Source organism: Aegilops tauschii, chromosome 3, assembly GCF_002575655.3.
Source record: "Aegilops tauschii subsp. strangulata cultivar AL8/78 chromosome 3, Aet v6.0, whole genome shotgun sequence".
In the NCBI taxonomy this organism is placed as follows: domain Eukaryota; kingdom Viridiplantae; phylum Streptophyta; class Magnoliopsida; order Poales; family Poaceae; genus Aegilops; species Aegilops tauschii.
The window spans coordinates 463,608,009-463,629,101 of record NC_053037.3 but is presented as its reverse complement, the minus strand read 5'-3'; positions in this window follow the sequence as shown (position 1 = coordinate 463,629,101).

Here is a 21,093-nt window from a genome sequence, read left to right as displayed (position 1 = left end):
TTTTGTCTCTTTGTGTACGTGTAATATATCATCTTATTTAAAGGAGAAAATTAAGTTGCACACAGAATATCCATATGTATACTTGTAGAAGAAATTTTACGAAAAAAGGTTCCCCGCTTTATATTATAAAGCATAACCGATTACAACCGCGAGCCGATACAAACACACACCACACACCCAAGGCTAATACAAGGGTGCCGGGCACCAACCCACCACTCCAATGACTACAAAGCACCAAAAAGATGAACAAAGAAGCGTCGCTTAGAGCCGACGGAGATCACCATGAGCAATCCACCGAGGAGAAATGAGACGGCCAACGGCGGAGTGAGGACTCCAAAACGATGCCTCCAGCAAGGGAACGACCAAAGCCGCCACCGTCCGATCCCGCGGATCAAGTTTTCACCCAGAGTAACCTGAAGGGAGAGGGAGCACCGCGACGGAGCCTGCAGGGAGGATACGACGTCCACGGACGCCGCCACCGTCGGCCAGTACAGAGACTGGACAAGTGATGTACCCCGGTGCACCGATCCCTCCGAAGCAACCTCACTCCGCCAACCACCCGCATCCATGCCTCCCGAGCAGCCATGTCTGCCCGCCCGCACCCGAGCCGCGCAATCCGCCCAAGATCAACACGCCTCCCACCGCCAGGGCCGCCGCCCTGCATCCAGACCGTTCTGGAATCATCAAAGGAGCAAGCTTTGGCCAGTGCAAACCCCAACCATCGCCGAAAACTGCAACGATCGTCCCGCCTCAGAACACCGAGTGAGCAACCAACAAGCACCAGGTTGGGGAAGTGGGAAGGAAGGAGCGGCACGGCCCCGACCGGCGACGGGCGGCTCGACCTCGTCGAAGCCCCCATCCTACCGGCCTCCCACCCGAAGCACTCTGCTTCGCCCCACCACGGCCATTGGCACCAACTAGCGAGAGGCCACTGACGGCGCGCGTCCGTCGAAGAAGGGGAGAGAACCGCCGCCACCGCATCCAAGGAAGAGCCATAAACAGCCTGCCCGCGCCGCACGCCCAAGCCGGGAAGGAGACCCGGCCGGACCCCAGGACGCACATGCACCGCCACAACCACGCCACCAGCACTGCCACCCCTAAGCACGGCAACGCCGGCCGGCCACGGCTCCTGCTAGACCCAGCCCTCGCCGCTGGAAGGAACCCCAGCGCCAGATCCCGCGGGATCCAACCGGGGCCATCCCGCGTGATCCGCCCGACGCAGCCACCCCATGGAAGAGCAGCTCCCCCACGCCAGGGGCCGGCCCAGCCAAGCCGGCAGCAACCCCAGCCTACGCCGCCGCAACCCTCGTCGCCAACCACCGGATCTGACGAAGCAGCCACTGCTGCCCCGCCGCCCCCACCAGCTCCACGCAGCCGCCGCCGCACCGTCGACCCGCTGCGCCCGCCACACAGCAGCCCGGGGCGCCGCTGCACCGCCCTGCACCAGCGCCGCGCACCTCGCCTAACCATGTGTCTCGCGCCACAGACCCTAGGGGAGGTGGGAGAGGACCCCGCCGCCACCGACGCCAGCCGGGCTTCGCCCGGTGGCGCCCTCCGGCGGCGGCGGGGAGGGGGTTAGGTTTTCGCCCTGCCGCCCGCGAGAGCGGCTCGGGCGAGCGAGGTAGTAAGGCTCCTCCGGCTATGCTGTTATACCCTTGTAGAAGAAATTTTGGTTGTTACTATGTTTTTTCTCGAAATGGCAGTTATTTTGCATTCATTAAGAAGAAAATAGTTGCTCAGTTAATTGGGGGAAACCAATCAAAAACCACGTTGCCCAGTTCATTATGGAGCCGGGCGAAAACCATCACAACCGTTGAGCGACACACACGAGATACCCCACGCACACCACTCCAAAGAGGGTCTCACCGAGACAGCACGTAGGTGTCATTGTCATCACTCCTCCCCTAGAGGCGCCATCGCCATCCCTAAACCATAAGCAAACAACTACAACTTCGCCGTAGACGATCGTCGACTCAACCCACACTGAAGAGGCCACGTGGAGATGCATGAAGGTCGTGCCAGACCCAGTCACCGATGACCAGACAACGCAACTCCGACTCTGACGGGGAACCACGAAGGAGAACTAGGCACGGTTGGTGTCGGTGCTAAAACCGGCAGATCTCGAGTAGGGGGTCCTAAGCTTGGTGATCAGAGACAAATGGTAACACGAGAAATAGGGACATGGTGTTTTACCCGGGTTCAGGCTCTCTTGATGAGGTAAAACCCTACATCCTGCTTCTTATATATTGATTGTGATGGGGTATAAAGTACAGACTGATCTACCTCGAGATTGTTCAAAGATGTTTCTTAGCTCTAAACCTTGCTAAGGTGTATGCGTATGAGCATGCATGTGTCTATATAGACTAAACCCCACGGCTTTTATAGATGCGAGAGGTACCTTAGGGTTTACAAATGAATGGTTGCAATCTTAGAGGTAAGTATGTCGGTTAAAATACGTTTGAATGTACGCCAATCTTCCGAAGATCTTCATCTTGGTCGCACCCCGGAGGGAAGTATCCCCGGTGGAATTGCTTCGACGGAGACCTAGATTGGTTCTGCTTAGGTTCTGCCTCGAGATGGCGGTGTTCCATCCCGAAAGTCATCTCCTTAATTTTTTTAAGGTCAAATGACCTTATACAACAGAAGATGGGCACAGGAGGCTAGCCAGGGGGGCCACTACCCACTAGGGCGTGCTAGGGGGAGGGTAGGCGCGCCCTGGTGACTAGTGGGCACCTGGGTGGCCCCCTGATGCGGAGCATCCCTCGTTCATCCCCATGGACGTTCCGTCACCACCGCAAGCACGAAGAGTACCAATGACAAGAGTCCGCGCACGCGTCATCGAAGCCGGGGTTAACTCTTTCCTCTTCGAACTTCATTCGGATTCACATGAGAGTTGGGTTCTACCTCAAATGGATACATTGTGCATTCTTAGGTACCAAGGAGAAGACCGTGAGGAGGCATGGAGGGATCACCGAGTCCACATGGAGCCCCAAGGAGAAGAAGGAACTCCCAGACATGGAACATCGGAGGCCTCAGACCACCCCGAGTGCCCGGCCTCCTATGCCCCGGGTGCCCGGACCCCTGGCCCGAAAGGGCTCGGCCCCTCTATCCACCCCGGGTGCCCGCACCCCGACCACCGGGTGCCCGGCCACCCTCCCAGGCGCTACCCCGGGTGCCCGGTCTTCTACTCCCCGACGACCCTGGGTGTCTGGACCACTTTACTCCGGGTGCCCGGACTCCACCGAAAGTGCCTGCGTGCATCTTGGGCTAAATGACCCTTGTACCCCTGTTTTCCTCTTATTTCGTCCCTAGACTATAAGTACTCTTCCCCTAGCTCATTAGAGAGGATAGCAAAGTATATGTGAGATATCGAGAGAGCTTTGCTCATCTCCTCCTCTTGGAGATCATGACCTCCTAAGGGAGAAGATCCTCTTGTGGATATCAAGACCCCATCTAGGGAAGGATCCCCATCAAAGGATCATCAAGACCACTTTCCTCATATGATTGGGATGAACTAGTTACCTCTTGTATCTTCTTGTGTTGGATTTGGACCTTTGTATCTCTCTTTGTGTGATTGGATCTAGCACATGTGTGATTGGATCAAGTCAATTTGAGTGTTCCTCTTGTTTCCCCCCCTTTGTGTTCTTCTTGTTCTTGGGGATTTCCCCTCCAATTGGTGAAAGATCTCCATCTAGGGTTCCACCCTACAATATCTTGGTATCATGAGCCATGGTTTCTCACGAAATTGGAGCCCCTTTCTTGTTCTCTAGCCTAATTTTGTTGTATTCTTCCCCAATTTCGAAAATTCTCCACCAAAAATAGCCCCAATTTTTTTTGTGATTTGTTGGTTTGATGATGTTTTGTTGGATTTAATCCATGGATTTGCTTGGTTTCAAGTGGATCTAGCCTTTCCCCATCCATCTCCACCTTTCCCACCACGAATCCACCAATTTCTTCCATGCTTCCACAAATTTCCGCCCAAATCCGTGACCCCCGGGCACCCGGACCTCAAACCCCGGGCAAGTTCCGCCCAACCCCGCTGACCACCCCGGGTGCCCGCACCCCTTACCCCCGGGCACCCGGACCCCCAGGCCACCTTTTCCGCCCATCCCCGCTGACCACCCCGGGTGCCCCGCACCTCCGACCCCCGGGCACCCGCACCACCCAGAATCAGCCCACCAACAAAAACCGTTTCGGCCATAACTTTCACTCCCAAAGTCCGATTTTGACGTTCTTTAGCTTGTTGAGTAGCTATTGACACCCCCCATCCATCTTGATAGGTTCCAACATCATTTGACTCCATCAAAATTTTGGCATTTTGGCATCTTTGCCTAGGCCATCCACCATATCATCCGCAAAACCATCATAGCTTTTCGCAACCTAACCCATTTTGCTCCATTTAGCATTTGTGGTTTCTTGAGTTGTGACTTGAGTTTCCTAGGGTGTTTCGGCTAACTAGGAACGGTTCGACATCGACAACACCGCCGCTCAACTTCGACAAGGATACGACATTGACCACCTTCACCAATTTGACACCCTAACCGTAAGCAAGAATGGTAACCTCTATATCATCTTGGTATCGTGGTATCCCATCATTGTATATTCCCTTTGCCATTACATTGTTAACCCCTTAGCCCATTTTGCGTCACTTGCCTATCGAGACTAGCCATTGAGTATTGCCGGCAATGTTACTTGTGCACACTAGTGATCATGATCTACACCTTCCATTGCGTACATACCATATCGTATTGGTATCATCTTGGTATCATAGTACCATCCCTTGTGTCACAAGATTGTTCCCGCATATACACAATAGCTATCTTGGTTTGTGCATTTCTCATAAGTGGCCATACAAAAAAAGAATAATCTTTTAAGCAAAAAGAGAGCAAAGTAGCTTGTAAGCAAGAGCCATAGCATCGCCACATTGCATACCATACTACCATATTGATCATCTTGGATCATCGTATGTGAAACACCAGAACATCATACATATATAGCATACTTCACTACAAAGGCCTGCTAGTGGCGCACCTGTTTTGGCTACTAATGGCGCACTACAGGTGCGCCACTAGCATCACGCCATTAGAATTTAATACTAATGGCGCACCCCTGGTGCGCCATTAGTATACCAGATACTAATGGCGCACTAGGGAGTGCGCCATTAGTATATCCCACGGTGCGCCATCTGACTTAGTAATGGCGCACCACATAGAAGTGCGCCATTACTAACGTTTTTTTTTCAAAAAAAAATCAGAAATTTTTTCTTCAATTTTTTTTCTTTTTTTCTTAATGTCGGGTCACTATGGCTTAATCTCGGGTCAATATGCTTAATCTCAAGTTAAATCGCACTAAGTGGTCAAACTTTCCGGAAGGTCACCCATCCTCACACTACTCCAGCCCGAGCACGCTTAACTTCGCAGTTCTATCCAACCCCAGCACCACCTCACTTAACAGGCACTTGTTGATATATCTATCATATCAATCCTATTAAACATTGTTGATGTCTAGGACTTTGTTCATGTTCATGAGTATGATGAAATTTTGAAAAATATTTCAAAGTTCCCGGTCATATTACGTATCATTTTTTGAAAAAAAATTCCAAAAAAAAAGTTCGAAACAATTTTTTTCTGTTACTAGTGGCGCACCTAGCAAATGGTGCGCCACTAGTAAGTTTGAATTTTTTTTCATTTTTCCCCTCTAGATCTTAAAAGTCCCGTAACTTTTTTCTGTTAGGTTTATGAGGATTTTGAAAATGTTTAACGGGGTTCCCCCAGTTAAATTCGGATGTAACTTTTCGAGTAGATGATTTTTCATATAAAAAACTTTTTAATCCGAGTTTGTATGCAAAAGTTATGCCCATTTTACAAATTACAGAGAGATTTTGCAAATAAAGTCGAAATTCATATTTGTAAATTTTCCCAACAAGTAGACCACATATCACATGGGAAACTTATTTTATTTTATTTTTTTGACATTTCCATCATTTTCTTTTTTTTTAAACTGAAAAGGCGGTCCAAGGGGGGGTGCATTCCGTGGATTTTTTGGGCCAAGTTAGTAATGGCGTACCGTGGGAGTGGTGCGCCATTACTAGTTCAACTAGTAATGGCGCACCACTCCCACGGTGCGCCATTACTAGTTTTGAAAAAAAATAAAAGGATGCATTCGGTGGATTTTTTGGGCCAAGTTAGTAATGGCGCACCGTGGGAGTGGTGCGCCATTACTAGTTCAACTAGTAATGGCGCACCACACACACGGTGCGCCATTACTAGTTTTGAAAAAAAATTGAAAAAAAAATTACTAGTGGCGCACCGTGGATGTGGTGCGCCATTACTCACTATCCCCTAGTGCGCCATTACTAGTTTTGAAAAAAATAAAAACATTTTTGTTACTAGTGGTGCACCGTGGATGTGGTGCGCCATTAGTATTTGGACACTAATGGCGCACCACATGGTGCGCCATTAGTATATAGTAGTGGCGCACCACATGTGTGGTGCGCCATTAATGTCAATATTATCTATAGCCCTTTTCCTAGTAGTGCTTGGGATAGAAAGTTGATACATTTTGCATCTTATAGGTTGTGCACAAGTGTCGTATCCACCTATTGAGCAATCGTGCTAGTGTCTCTATAGAGTTGTGCAACACGAGTGTTTTCCGTGGATTCCACATTTTGTGCTCATTCCTTGGTTGCATGACCCCATTTATCTATCTGTGTGTGTGCCAGCCATTGCTATTGGTCTATTTGTTTCACTTGCGAATTTGTGAATCTTTTCCAACATTATTGACTCTTGCTAACATTTTGCATCAAATTTTTGTGCCACTATCCTCACCGAGCTCCACAAAAAGCTTTAGTTGTGTAGGTGTGAGAATTGACAAGATCCAGTACCAATTGTGTTATTTCCTTGTTACATTATTGAGTGATCATTGATCCATCTTCAACATTGGATAAGGTACATTGGTCTAGTTATTTCCTTTCTTCCACTCACATTTGCTCGAGTCTTGTGATGGATAGGCAAGGCATTTCATCTCCGGCCTTCCATGACAACGACGGCGCGAACAACTACATCACCAAAACATCCATCTTCGGTCTACAACGAGCAATGAAAGGCATTGAGCGACTCGCCATCGACATTCGCCAAAACGAAGCGAGGAAAAAGGGACTACTTTGACACCAAGTTGGACGAACACATGGATCAAGTACGAGACATGGTGGCCAACTACAAGTCTTCTTCCCCTTCGTCATCTTCAAGGCGGCGACGCTTAAGTAGCCAATCTTCAGAACGCCATCGAGCTCAAGCACTACAACAGCATCAAGATGAAGATGCTCGTGATGCGTACACCTACAAGTCCCAAAAAGCTCTACATCAAGCTATGGCCAAACTTCATGAGCACAAGAGAAGACCGCGAGACGAGCACCAACAAGACGAAGCTACGACTACTACCACCACTTTGGCATCTTCGCCAAGTGTTATCAAGGCATCTTCGCCTTTGGACGTACAACATCTTCGCCTACTTCCCATGAGTTCGCCTACATTGACATCTTCAACAACAAGGCGACCACCTACAAGCGAGGGCGACACTTCCATCATCGGAAGCCCCTCAAGGAAGATGGCTGAGCATGGGAAATTCCCTTCGGTCATGGAGATGAGCTACGAGGTGCCATATCATATGGGCCTCCTACAACAAGACGATGACAAGGCGGTCTAGCAAGGGCCATCCCCTTCGACCACGGCGACAAGCACAAACCTCTTCTGCAACATGAAGACGGTGCCAAAATGGGACTCATACTCTGAGTCGAGCTACGAGAGTGCACTTGATACCTTATCTTTGGTCTCGGAGGAGAGCGATGATTTGCCACATCCTACGGCATTCATCTTCAGAGGCGTTATGGATGAGGAGGTTAAGCATGGGACTATCCCTTCAACCAAGGCGACGATAGGAGTTGAGCATGGAGACAATTGCACCTACATCTCTCCGACACCCACATATGACGAGATGCCCCAATTCCCATGTGAGGAGAGCCACCCCACCATGAGTGATATGAGTGACTCCACCATATGTGACATTGAGAGCATTTCCTTTGAGAGGATGAGTGTGACACCACTAGCCCCACACACGAGATTATGCCACACATCCTATGTGAGGTTGAGAGCCATTTGAGTGACTCCACCAACCATATGAGTGAGAGCATCTTACCAGGAGTGAGTGAGCCACAACACTTAGTGAGTGAGGTAGTTGAGACGGCACACGAGGCCACTATGATTTCTAATGACTTAACCTCTACTCAAGTGTGTTTTCTTCTTTGGCGCTAGGTCTCCTACATGAAGACATGCCTATCCTCGTCGAGTCCATACCTCCAATGGAGATGACGATGGCCATGGTGGACGATAATGCACCCCCACATGGTTCCATCACGATGAAGATGACCACAACTTGGTCTTCGACACCTCACCTACAACACATGAGCGATGCTCCAAAGGTAACATAGGTGATGATGCTTCTCTTGTCCCACTAGTGGACTATCTTGCCAATGATTGCTTGCATGATGTTGACACACCTATTACCATTCTTCATGCTAGTGCGACCTCCTCATGTCATGACTTACCAATTTATGATGAATATGATGATGAGCATGTCAAGTTGCCTAGTTGTGATGTTATGCCCCATAGGATATCATGTGGAAATTCTTTTGGTCACATCACGTTCGACAACCCTTAAAACTTGTCATATGCTATGAGTGAGATCTCCCATATTGCATCATTTCAATCTCAACATAGTAACTGTGCATGCCCCATTAAAATAAATCCCATTTGCACTTATGGCATAGATGACGAGATGATGGTCATTGTCTTTTGTTTTTCATGCGATGATATTGCCATGCTTCCTTTACATGATTTGCGTAATTCATCTACTATACCATGCCATGATCACATAGAACAAAATATGCTTTGTTTTGGATGTTGCCAATATTCTCCATGTGATGCTTCCATTAATGCTCATGAGGAGACCCCAATAGTTTCCCCATACATATTAGGAGATTTTGATGCATTCCATACATTGCATGATTCCCATTATTGTGTGCACCATGTGCATTCCATGAATAACAATGCTCTACATATTTCTCATGATGCATTACACAATTTGAGTCGCCATTATGCTATACATAACAACAAACCTATCATGATGGATGACATGTTTCTATATCATGCATCTCATTTATTTAAGAATTGGATATCTTATGCTAATCAGCACATGCACGTATGCATCATAACGGATGATGTGTACATATACCACAATTTTCCCTTTGTCTTTGTTTTGTGTAGATATTCACGTATACTCGTCAACCTCTCAATCCCAAGAGTTGACAAAACGAGCTCTTGAGAGCAATGACAATTTGGGATCCCATGGATTGTCCTTACCACCGTTCTCTTCGCGCAACGACTTCGCACATTCCTTTACTTAGCTCTCACACCGCTATGGGCTATTTACCACTTGTCACCCTATGCCCATACTATCGTGTTCACTTTGCATGTTATGCTCATTACTATGCTTTTACCATGCATTTGTGACCCATGCTTTGCATTACATATGATGATTGATTCTAGTACTTGTATGTGTGTTTGCAAGCTTGGTGGAGATATTGCTTGTTACCGCCATGTTTTTTTTGTGCCCAATGCCTATGATAATCCTTTGATCATATCTTGTTTTCATGCTTGTCCTATGTCATGCGCATTACATATGCCTATTATTTGCCCACATGACATGCTTGCCATGATTTCCTCTAGTATGTTGCATCTTCGTGTTGGAAATATGCCCTAGAGGCAATAATAAAATGGTTATTATTATATTTCCTTGTTCATGATAATTGTCTATTGTTCATGCTATAATTGTGTTATCCGGAAATCGTAATACATGTGTGAACACATAGACCATAACATGTCCCTAGTGAGCCTCTAGTTGACTAGCTCGTTGATCAATAGATGGTTACGGTTTCCTGACCATGGACATTGGATGTCATTGATAACGGGATCACATCATTAGGAGAATGATGTGATGGACAAGACCCAATCCTAAGCATAGCACAAGATCGTGTAGTTCGTTTGCTGAAGCTTTTCTAATGTCGAGTATCATTTCCTTAGACCATGAGATCGTGCAACTCCCGGATACCGTAGGAATGCTTTGGGTGTACCAAACGTCACAACGTAACTGGGTGGCTATAAAGGTGCACTACAGGTATCTCCGAAAGTGTCTGCTGGGTTGGCTCGGATCGAGACTGGGATTTGTCACTCCGTATGACGGAGAGGTATCTCTGGGCCCACTCGGTATTGCATCATCATAATGAGCTCAATGTGACTAAGTAGTTAGTCACGGGACCATGCATTACGGAACAAGTAAAGTGACTTTCCGGTAACGAGATTGAACGAGGTATTGGGATACCGACGATCGAATCTCGGGCAAGTAACGTACCGATTGACAAAGGGAATTGTATACGGGATTGCTTGAATCCTCGACATCGTGGTTCATCCGATGAGATCATCGTGGAACATGTGGGAGCCAACATGGGTATCCAGATCCCGCTGTTGGTTATTGGCTAGAGAGGTGTCTCGGTCATGTCTGCATGATTCCCGAACCCGTAGGGTCTACACACTTAAGGTTCGATGACGCTAGGGTTATAAGGAAGGTTTGTATGTGATTACCGAATGTTGTTTGGAGTCCTAGATGAGATCCCGGACGTCACGAGGAGTTCCGGAATGGTCCGGAGGTAAAGATTTATATATGGGAAGTCACCATACGGTCACCGGAAATATTCGGGGGTATACCGGTATTGTACCGGGACCACCGGAGGGGTTCCGGGGGTCCACCGGGAGGGTTCACCTGCCCCGGAGGGCCTTATGGGCTATAGGTGGAAGGGAACCAGCCCTTAGTGGGCTGGGCGCCAAACCCCCTAGGGCCCATGCGCCTAGGGTTTGGGGAAACCCTAAAGGGGGGCGCCCCCCCTTGCTTGGGGGGCAAGCCACCTCCCCCTTGGCCGCCGCCCCCCCTCTAGATCCCATCTAGAGGGGCCGGCCCCCTTCCCCCTTCTCCCTATAAATAGAGGGGTGAGGGGAGGGCTGCAGGACCACATCCAAGGCGCAGCCCCTCCCCTCCCCAACACTTCTCCTCCTCCGCGTGTGCTTGGCGAAGCCCTACCGGAGAACTGTCACTCCACCACCACCACGCCGTCGTGCTGCTGTTGGAGCCTTCTTCCTCAACCTCTCCCTCCTCCTTGCTGGATCAAGGCGTGGGAGACGTCACCGCTCCGTACGTGTGTTGAACGCGGAGGTGCCGTCCGGTTGGCGCTTGGATCATCGATGATTTGGATCACGACGAGTACGACTCCATCAACCCCGTTCTCTTGAACGCTTCCGCTCGCGATCTACAAGGGTATGTAGATGCACTCCTCCCCTCTCATTGCTAGTAAACTCCATAGATTGATCTTGGTGATGCGTAGAAATTTTTAATTTCTGCTACGATCCCCAACACTTCGCACTACCAGTTTACATGACATGATTGACTTGATTGCCTCACACATGATGAACAATTGCTCTTTCTATTGTGTTGAGTGCCACACTATATTCACTACAACCCATGCACATTACGTTTGGATTGTCTTGCACTTTAGACACTTCATTTATTTTGGTGTTGTGAATGCTTCATATGTATACAATAGACCATTTGTTGAGCGCCTTATGCATGCTTGCTATGAGCTTGAGGTAGATGCTTATTCTCTTGACACACACATTTGCATTGCTACCTCACATTTATATGCTTGTTTCCATGATGTCCTTGATTTTGCTCAATTTATGTGCTTACATGACATGTCACAATCCCTTGTCACACCATATGTTATGCTTGATGATGACACTTGTTTGGTGAATCACCTCTTGAATGCTTGGTTTTGCACTAACGCTAACCACATTTGTTTTTCCAAGTGTTTGTTATACTTTCTCCTTTTGAAGGAATCACAAGACGGTGCCCATTTCGAGCTTCAACATGATAAGTGCTTGGTGGTTGTCCACTTCTACACGGTGACGCCCTCTCTTTCCCATGGTGAAAAAGATCATGATTCGTGGACGGATCTCTCCCACGGGGGAGGGGAGATGATGCGGAGCATCCCTCGTTCATCCCCATGGACATTCCGTCACCACTGCAAGCACGGAGAGTACCAATGACAAGAGTCCGTGCACGCGTCATCGAAACCGAGGTTAACTCTTTCCTCTTCGAACTTCATTCGGATTCACATGAGAGTTGGGTTCTACCTCAAATGGATACATTGTGCATTCTTAGGTACCAAGGAGAAGATCGTGAGGAGGCATGGGGGGGTCACCAAGTCCACATGGAGCCCCAAGGAGAAGAAGGAACTCCCAGATGCGGAACATCGAAGGCCTTAGACCACCCCGGGTGCCCGGCCTCCTATGCCCCGGGTGCCCGGACCCCCGGCCCCAAAGGGCGCGGCTCCTCTATCCACCCCGGGTGCCCGGCCCCCCTCCCAGGCGCCACCCCGGGTGCCTGGTATTCTACTCCCCGACGACCCCGGGTGCCTGGATCACTTTACTCTGGGTGCCCGGGCTCCACCGAAAGTGCCTGCGTGCATCTTGGGCTAAATGACCCTTGTACCCCCGTTTTCCTCCTATTTCGTCCCTAGACTATAAGTACTCTTCCCCTAGCTCATTAGAGAGGATAGCAAAGTATATGTGAGATATTAAGAGAACTTTGCTCATCTTCCTCCTCTTGGAGATCATGATCTCCAAAGGGAGAAGATCCTCTTGTGGCTATCAAGGCCTCCTCTTGGAGAAGGATCCCCATCATAGGATCATCAAGACCTCTTTTCTCATAGGATTGGGATGAACTAGTTACCTCTTGTTGGGAAACGTAGCATGCAATTTCAAAATATTTCCTACGCTCACGCAAGATCTAGCTAGGAGATGCATAGCAAGGAGAGGGGGAGAGTGTGTCCACGTGCCCTCATAGACCGAAAGCGGAAGCGTTTGACAACGCCGTTGATGTAGTCGAACTTCTTCTCAATCCGACCGATCAAGCACCGAACGTACGGCACCTCCAAGTTCTACACACGTTCAGCTCGATGATGTCCCTCGAACTCTTGATCCAACAAAGTGTCGAGGGAGAGTTCCGTCAGCACGACGACATGGTGACGGTGATGGTGAAGTGACCCGCGCAGGGCTTCGCCTAAGCACTATGTGAATATGACCGGAGGCGTAAACTGTGGAGGGGAGCTCCGCACACGGCTAACAATGTTTGTTGTGTGTTCTAGGCGCCCCCTCCCCACATATATATAGGTGGGAGGGGAGGGGGACAGCCATGGGGCGCCCCAAGTAGGAGGAATCCTACTTGGGGGCCTTGTCCAATTCTCTCCCCCCCTTACCATCTTTTCCGGAGAGGGAAGGAACAGGAAGAGAAGAGGGAAGGAAGAGGGAGGCCGAATTGCCTCCCCTTCCTTCTCTCTTTCCCTTTTCCTTTCCCCTTCCTATTCGGCCAGCAAGGGGCGCGCAGCAGCCCATGATGGCTGCTGTGTTTCCCCTCTTGGCCCAATAGGCCCATATAGTTTGCCGGGGGTAGCCCGGAACCCCTTCCGGTGACCCAGTACGTACCCGGTACCCCCGGAACACTTCTGGTGTCCAAATACTATCATCCTATATATGAATCTTTACCTCTCGACCATTTCGAGACTCCTCGTCATGTCCGTGATCTCATCCGGGACTCCGAACAACATTCGGTCACCAAATCACATAACTCATATAATGCAAAAATCGTCATCGAACGTTAAGCGTGCGGACCCTATGGGTTCGAGAACCATGTAGACATGACCGAGACACCTCCCCGATCAATAACCAACAACGGAACCTGGATGCTCATATTGGTTCCTACATATTCTACGAAGATCTTTTATCGGTCGTACCGCAATGACAACATACGTAATTCCCTTTGTCATCGGTATGTTACTTGCCCGAGATTCGATCGTCGGTATCTTCATACCTAGTTCAATCTCGTTACCGACAAGTCTCTTTACTCATTCCGTAATGCATCATCCCGCAACTAACTCATTAGTCACATTGCTTGCAAGGCTCACTACAAAAAAAAGACACATCCGTGACATTTTGGGCTGAACGAAATTTTTTTCTGTCATACTTATGACACTTCTATGACGATAATTGTGACAAAACCCGGTATCATCATAGATGTGGTGGGGTCCTACTTCTATGACAAAAAATCATGACAGAAAATGGGCTTTTCATCCTGGGCGGGCCGGAGACGCAGCTGCATGACATTCTTTGGGCCGTCCATGACGGAAAAAACCGTGGTAGAAGCGAGGGCGAGGAAAATATCGGGGTGTTCCCGGTTACGGTGGGTGGTCGGGGCCGAGCGATGTGCGTTTCTCTCGTACACGCACGCGCATGGATGCGAGGCGTTGGGCTCTAACTGAACCCGAGCGAGGCGTTGGGCTCTAACTGAACCCGAGTGATTGCACTGCAGGCTACGCATTACTGAACCCGAGCAATCGATCGATGGCTGTTAACTGAACCCGATCGAGCGATTCCTTCGCTACTGCTGCTAACTGAAGACGATCGATGCTGCCTCTGGATGAACAGTGAGCATTGCTGGGGGGGTTTGGATGAATAGTTCCCGGTGGGGGTGGATGAACAGGACCCCGTGGTGTTGCCTCTGGATGAACAGGACCCCAATCGATCGAGCCGGTTGGGGCTGGATGAACAGGACCCCGTGGAGGGTTGGATGAACAGGACCACCCCGTGGAGGGCAGGATGAACAGTAGACGGTGGAGGGCTGGATGAACAGTAGCCCGTGGAGGGGTGGTTGAACAGGAGCCCGTAGAGAGGGCTGGTTGAATAGTAGCCGGTGGAGTAGCGCACGGTGGAGGCTGGATGAACAGGAGCCCGTGGATGAACAGTCGCAGGTGGAGGCTGGAGGAGGTCGATGGTGGATGAACAGTAGCCCGTGGAGGCTGGAGGGGGTCGACGGTGGAGATGAACAGTATCCCGTGGAGTCCCGTTTTGCGGTACGCCACACCCCTCCCGATGAACAGGACCCCCGTTTCGACCGTATCGCTCCAACACAAGTCCGTTTCCTCCGTTTTGCGGTACGCCACACCCCTCCCGATCAACAGGACCCCCGTTTCGACCGTAGGAGGTCCGTTTCCTCCGTTTTGCCGTACGCCAGACCCCTCCCGATGAACAGGATCCTGTTTCGACCGTGGCCGGTCGAACACAAGGCCGTTTCCACTGTTCTGCGGTACGCTAGGCCTCGTTTCCATCGGCTGTTCCGTCCAAGCCCTCCCGATGAACACGACGACGCATTCCGTTCCAACCCAGCCGGTTGGCTCCTCATGAACACGACGACGATGCAGTTTCTCCGTTCTGACCAAGCCATGTACACGAGCCCTGGCCATACGTATGCGCGAGTAGGCGTTCGAGACTGTCAGGACCCTGATTCTAAGTCACACCGATCTAGCCTGTAACACCTCATATCACTTTGCGGCCTCACGCACGGTATTCCCACGGGTATCGCCTTACCATGGCCCGGGACCGTTTGCGCCTTTTGGCTCACGTATATGATAGTGTCGCTAGCATCCATATGACAGAGAACCCGGGCCGACATGGCTAGTCGTGAACCCAAAGCGGCACTAACTTACGGGGACAGGCATACATGAATCAACATCGAGCATGTCGGTCAGCAGCGTATGAATCCGGGCTGTAGCACTGGGCTAACAGGACTCTGGAAACCCGGGCTGTAGCAGGCTAGGCAGGACTCCGGATGTCACCGCGTGACATTTCCCCGAAGGGACAGACATAGGAACGAAGTGAAACACATGCCAGACAGTCAAGTGTTCCGGAGCAGTAGTGCTGGGCTAGCAGGACTCCGGTGAACCGGGCTGTAGCGGACTACTATGGCTCGTGGAAGCACTAGACTACATTTCCCCATAAGAGAGGCTGCCAAGGATAAACAACTAGATTGTCGGATCCCACACATACCAAGCATTTCAATCATACACACAATATGCTCGATATGTGTAAATACAACATGGCATCACAACAAAACTCTACAACTCAAAGTACTTTATTTAAGGGCTCCGGAGAGCCATACATAACATGTTCATACAGGTAGGGGTCACATGACCCGACACTCAAGTCATACAACCATACAAGCACATGCGGAAGCAACTAGTCTGAGTACAGACACTAGAAAGAAAGAAGGCTTGACGAAGCCTATCTACCTACATAGGCCCTTCACAAGCTCAGATCACCACCTGGGTGGCAAGTCACTCGTCAACGTCGAGGTCTACATAGAACCCATCGGAGGGGGCGGTGTTGTCGTCTGAAAACAGTAATTAAAGCAACATGAGTACAATGGTACTCAGCAAGTCTTACAACAGATCCTACTATACATGCACATTCTCAAGAAGGGTAGTGGAGTTATTGCAGCAAGCCAGCTTTGACTCTTGGCTAAGCTATCCTACGAGACACCACTTGTAAAAATAGTTTTCGCACATGAGTCCACTAATCACCATATCAATACTCCACCGTGGATCCTCCCTCGTCATCCTACGAGAGAGCCATCCCCAGCACTCACACTTATATTGAGTCTTTTAGTAGTAACCATTAACTTGTCTATGAACTGCATAAGCGACCAAGTAGTCCTTTACCGCGGACGCGGCTATTCGAATAGTTTTATACCCCGCAGGGGTGTACTTCGTCACACATGTTTCCACCACTTAGCGTCTGCACACGACATGTGCTCGGCAGACTTCAAGCGAAAACCGACGTGGGTGTAGACCACGACCTGACTAACCACACAAGTCTCCAGTCCAAGTTTATCGCCTATTCGGGTTCCATCCGCAAGGAAATCCGGCCGGGGTGTCCTCAACGGTCCCAAACGATGTGTGCAGGATTCCCGAGACACCAAACGGGCGACTCGGTACACCGGGCCACGTGCCTACCGCATCACAGCCCACCCCTAAGGTCAGCGCTGCGCACGGCCTCCAGCAACTACAAACACCAGAAACTACTTGCAACTCCTGGACAGAGGACGAGAGGGGTCAGTAAGTCGAGCGGGGTCATATTTCAGGGCCCAATGTGTGGTAGTAGCTGAATCTTAAATCACGTATACAGATCTCAGTTCTTAAGGACAGCCTCAATGAAACAACCCACCATGTACTCCTACATGGCCTCTCATCGATACCTTTACCAAATCATGTTCAACACTTCACTCTCATTGTCGACACAACCATTCACTCTAGTCCATCACCCTGATGAGCCAGACCTGACACGACTCTAAGCATAGCAAGCATAGCATGGTAGGGAACACAAACATGGCTCAATCAACTCCTACACATGCTAGTGGGTTTCATCTAGTTACTGTGGCAATGACAGGTCATGCAGAGGAAGTGGGTTCAACTACCGCAACACACAGCAGTTTGAAACGCGCTGTCTTAATGCAGTAAACGAGAGCATAAGCGAGAAGTTAGGTTTGTATCGAAATGATCAATGCGGTTGCTTGCCTGACAGAGTGGTAGTGGAATACTGCCCTTCAGTTGGATACTCGTGAATATCCTCGGAGGCAGAACCTACCACGAAGAACACATCGAAGCACAATCATCACATGACAATATGCAACAATATGATGCATGCAATGACATGGCAAAATGAGTGTGTTTTGGCTAATGCAACTTAGAACATATTAGTTTGAGTTCATTTGAATCAAGGATTCAAATGCTAACCCAAAATAAGAGGTGATATTAGTGCATTAACTTGTTTCATCTAAACAGCAAGGTTAAAATGTTCTGACATGCATGAAACCAGTACAGATGGAAAGATTGGATTTTTCTGATCAAATTTCATATATAAATCTTTGCATTTGGAGTTACAGATTAATTTCTATGAATTTTTGAAGTTTGTAGTATTTTCTGGAATTTCCTGTATAAAAATAAATCTAGAAAATACTTATTGCGTCAGCTTTGCGTCAGGGTGACGTCAGCAATCAGCGGGGACGGTCCAGGTCAAACCTGGCCAGTGGGTCCCGCCTGTCAGTGTCAATTAAACTAACTAAGTTTAATTAGCGTTAAACTAACACTAACCTAGTTTAGTTAGTGGCAGGGCCCACACATCAGTGACCCAGGGGGGTCAAACTGGTCAACCCGGTCAAACTCGTCAACTCGCCGGTGTTTAGCCGCCGGGGAGGCCTGACGCGGCGGGGCAGTGCGGGTTTCCTCCTCCGGCGACCAAATGGACGGCGGAGGGCATCTATGTGACGCGGGGAGTGAGCCGCGTCGAGTGGTGGTGGCGGTTGGGCTCGGGGTCGCTGGAAACGACGCCGGCACGAGGTGTGCGGCTGCCGGAGTTCGGGTGAGCTCGGGATCATCGCTAGGGGGCACGACGAGGTGCGTGAAGTGGTGTTGTGGGCTCCTGGGGATGCGGTGAGTGTAGTGGACATGGTGGTGTGGTCGTTGGGTGGCCGGAGCATCGTCGGCGACGAGCTCGGCGACAACGCGTGCAGTGAAGCTTCATGCGGTCGCTACGGAGCTCGAGAGCGAGAACGGAGAGGATGGGGAGGTGGCTGAACTAACGGCGATCACATCGGAGCAGTCGACGAGGTCGGGGACGAGCTGGTGCGGCGGTGACGGCGAAGGGGATCTCCGGCGGTGGCGGAGTCGGGCGTGGTCGTTGCGGTGGCTTCGGGGCAAGCGAGCGCTCGGGGCTCGGCTAGCTCAACGAAGCAGACGACGGCGGAGCTCGTGGACACGGCAGCGCGGCGCGGGGACGACGGTGGACGTGAGTTTCACGGTGGCGCGGGCACGACAGCGTCGGCCATGGTGGGAGAGGGCGAGGGAGAGAGACAGGGGAGTGAGCGAGGTGTCTGCGGGGTCGGGGCGGCGACGTGGAGCTCGCCCAGGTGTCCAGGGGCGCGGGCGGCAAGCAGCTGGTGCCGTGGCGAGCTCGCGCACGCCGACGTCACCTCCCTGTCTGCCTGGCGGGGACGAAGCAGCTGGCTGGCACGGGCCAGCACAGCGATGGGCCGCCAGGTGGGCCGGCTGGTGGCTTTGCCAGGTAAGTTAGTTTCCTTTTATTTTTCTGTTTTCTATTTTTCTGCAGGTTTGTGACTTTTCTAAAAATACCTAGGCATTTCCAAAAATCACCAAACTGCACATGCTCACTGTATGGAACATATCCAACATGGAACATTTCAGTTTGGGATTATTTGGACATTTAAAATATTTACTAGCATTTAAATGCCCAAATGCAAGTTACATATGATTTAATTCAATGATCTTATGATGACCTAGAAAATTGTGAACCCATTTTGTCAGAGGTTCTAACCCAAGACAAAAAGGGTGGACTTTTTAGAAGAGCATTTCAGGTTCATTGAAAATGATCTTAGTAATCCCTAGTTGTTTTCAGGGGGGGTGCTAGGGGTTCTGTCATCCCCATTTCAAGTTTCTGGAAAAGTAAACATGATGCAACACTCTAATGCATGAACTAGCTAGGAAGTGACAACTCACCCCCACTCAAAAGAATCTCGTCCCGAGATTTAGGATCCGTTGGGAAGAAGGTGGGGTACTCAAGTCGAAGACGATCCTCCCTTTCCCAAGTAGCTTCTTTCTCGGAATGGTGTGACCATTGAACCTTGAGAAACTTGATATTCTGGCGTCGAGTGGTACGCTTGGCTTGGTCAAGGATACGAACGGGATATTCTCGATATGTGAGATTATCTTGGAGATCAAGCGTTTCGTGGTCCACTCCACGGATAGGATCCAAGAAGCAACGCCTGAGTTGAGAAACGTGGAAGACATGATGAACTATGGAGAGATGCGGAGGTAGTTCCAATTGGTAGGCAACTTCTCCTCGTTTGGCAAGAATGCGAAAGGGTCCAATGTAACGAGGAGCCAATTTGCCCTTGATACCGAATCGATGGGTTCCCTTCAAAGGAGTAACCCCAAGGTAAGCCTTCTCGCCAACTTCATAAGTCATGAGCTTATGTTTGCGGTCATATTGGCTCTTTTGACGAGATTGGGCTGTTTTCAATTTCTCACGAATAATGCGAACCTGCTCTTCTACTTCCTGAATCATATCCGGGCCAAAGAGTTGTCTTTCCCCGGTTTCTGACCAGTTAAGAGGCGTTCGACATTTTCGTCCATAGAGAACTTCGAAAGGAGATTTGCCCAAGCTAGCTTGGTAACTATTGTTATAAGCGAATTCGGCGAATGGGAGACATTTCTCCCAATCCATACCGAAAGAGATGACAGAAGCTCAGAGCATATCTTCCAGAATTTGATTGACTCGTTCTACTTGACCACTTGATTGAGGGTGGAAGGCGGTGCTAAAGGAGAGACGAGTTCCCATAGCATTTTGGAAACTTTCCCAAAATCGAGAGGTGAAAAGACTTCCACGGTCTGAGTTAATCTCCAATGGAACACCATGAAGAGACACTATTCGGGAGATGTACAAGTCAGCTAGCTGGCTAGCGGTTATACTCTCACGAATAGGTAGGAAATGGACTACTTTGGAAAGACGATCGACAATAACGAAGTTAGCATTATTCCCTCTCTTGGTCCTGGGAAACCCGGTGATGAAACCATACCGATCTTATCCCATTTCCATTCAGGAATAGCCAAAGGTTGAAGGGTGCCAGCAGGCCATTGATGCTCTGCTTTAACACGACGACAGACGTCGCAATTAGCAATGTATTGAGCGATTTCTCTCTTCATCCTAGTCCACCAAAACCTCTGGCGTAGGTCTTGGTACATTTTAGTACTACCAGGATGAATGGTGAGAGGGGATTCATGAGCTTCCTTAAGGATCAATTGTCGTAGATGTCGGTTCTTGGGAACCACTAGACGGTTTTCAAAGAAGAGAACACCTCGATCATCCATAGAGAAACATTTAGCAACTCCGCTAGCAATGTTCTCCTGGATGCGAGATATGCCCTTATCACGCTTCTGGGCAGCTATGATTTGATCTGTAAGGTTAGGTTTCGCCACCAGGGTGGATAGGAATCCGCGAGGAACAATGTGAAGGTTGAGCTTAC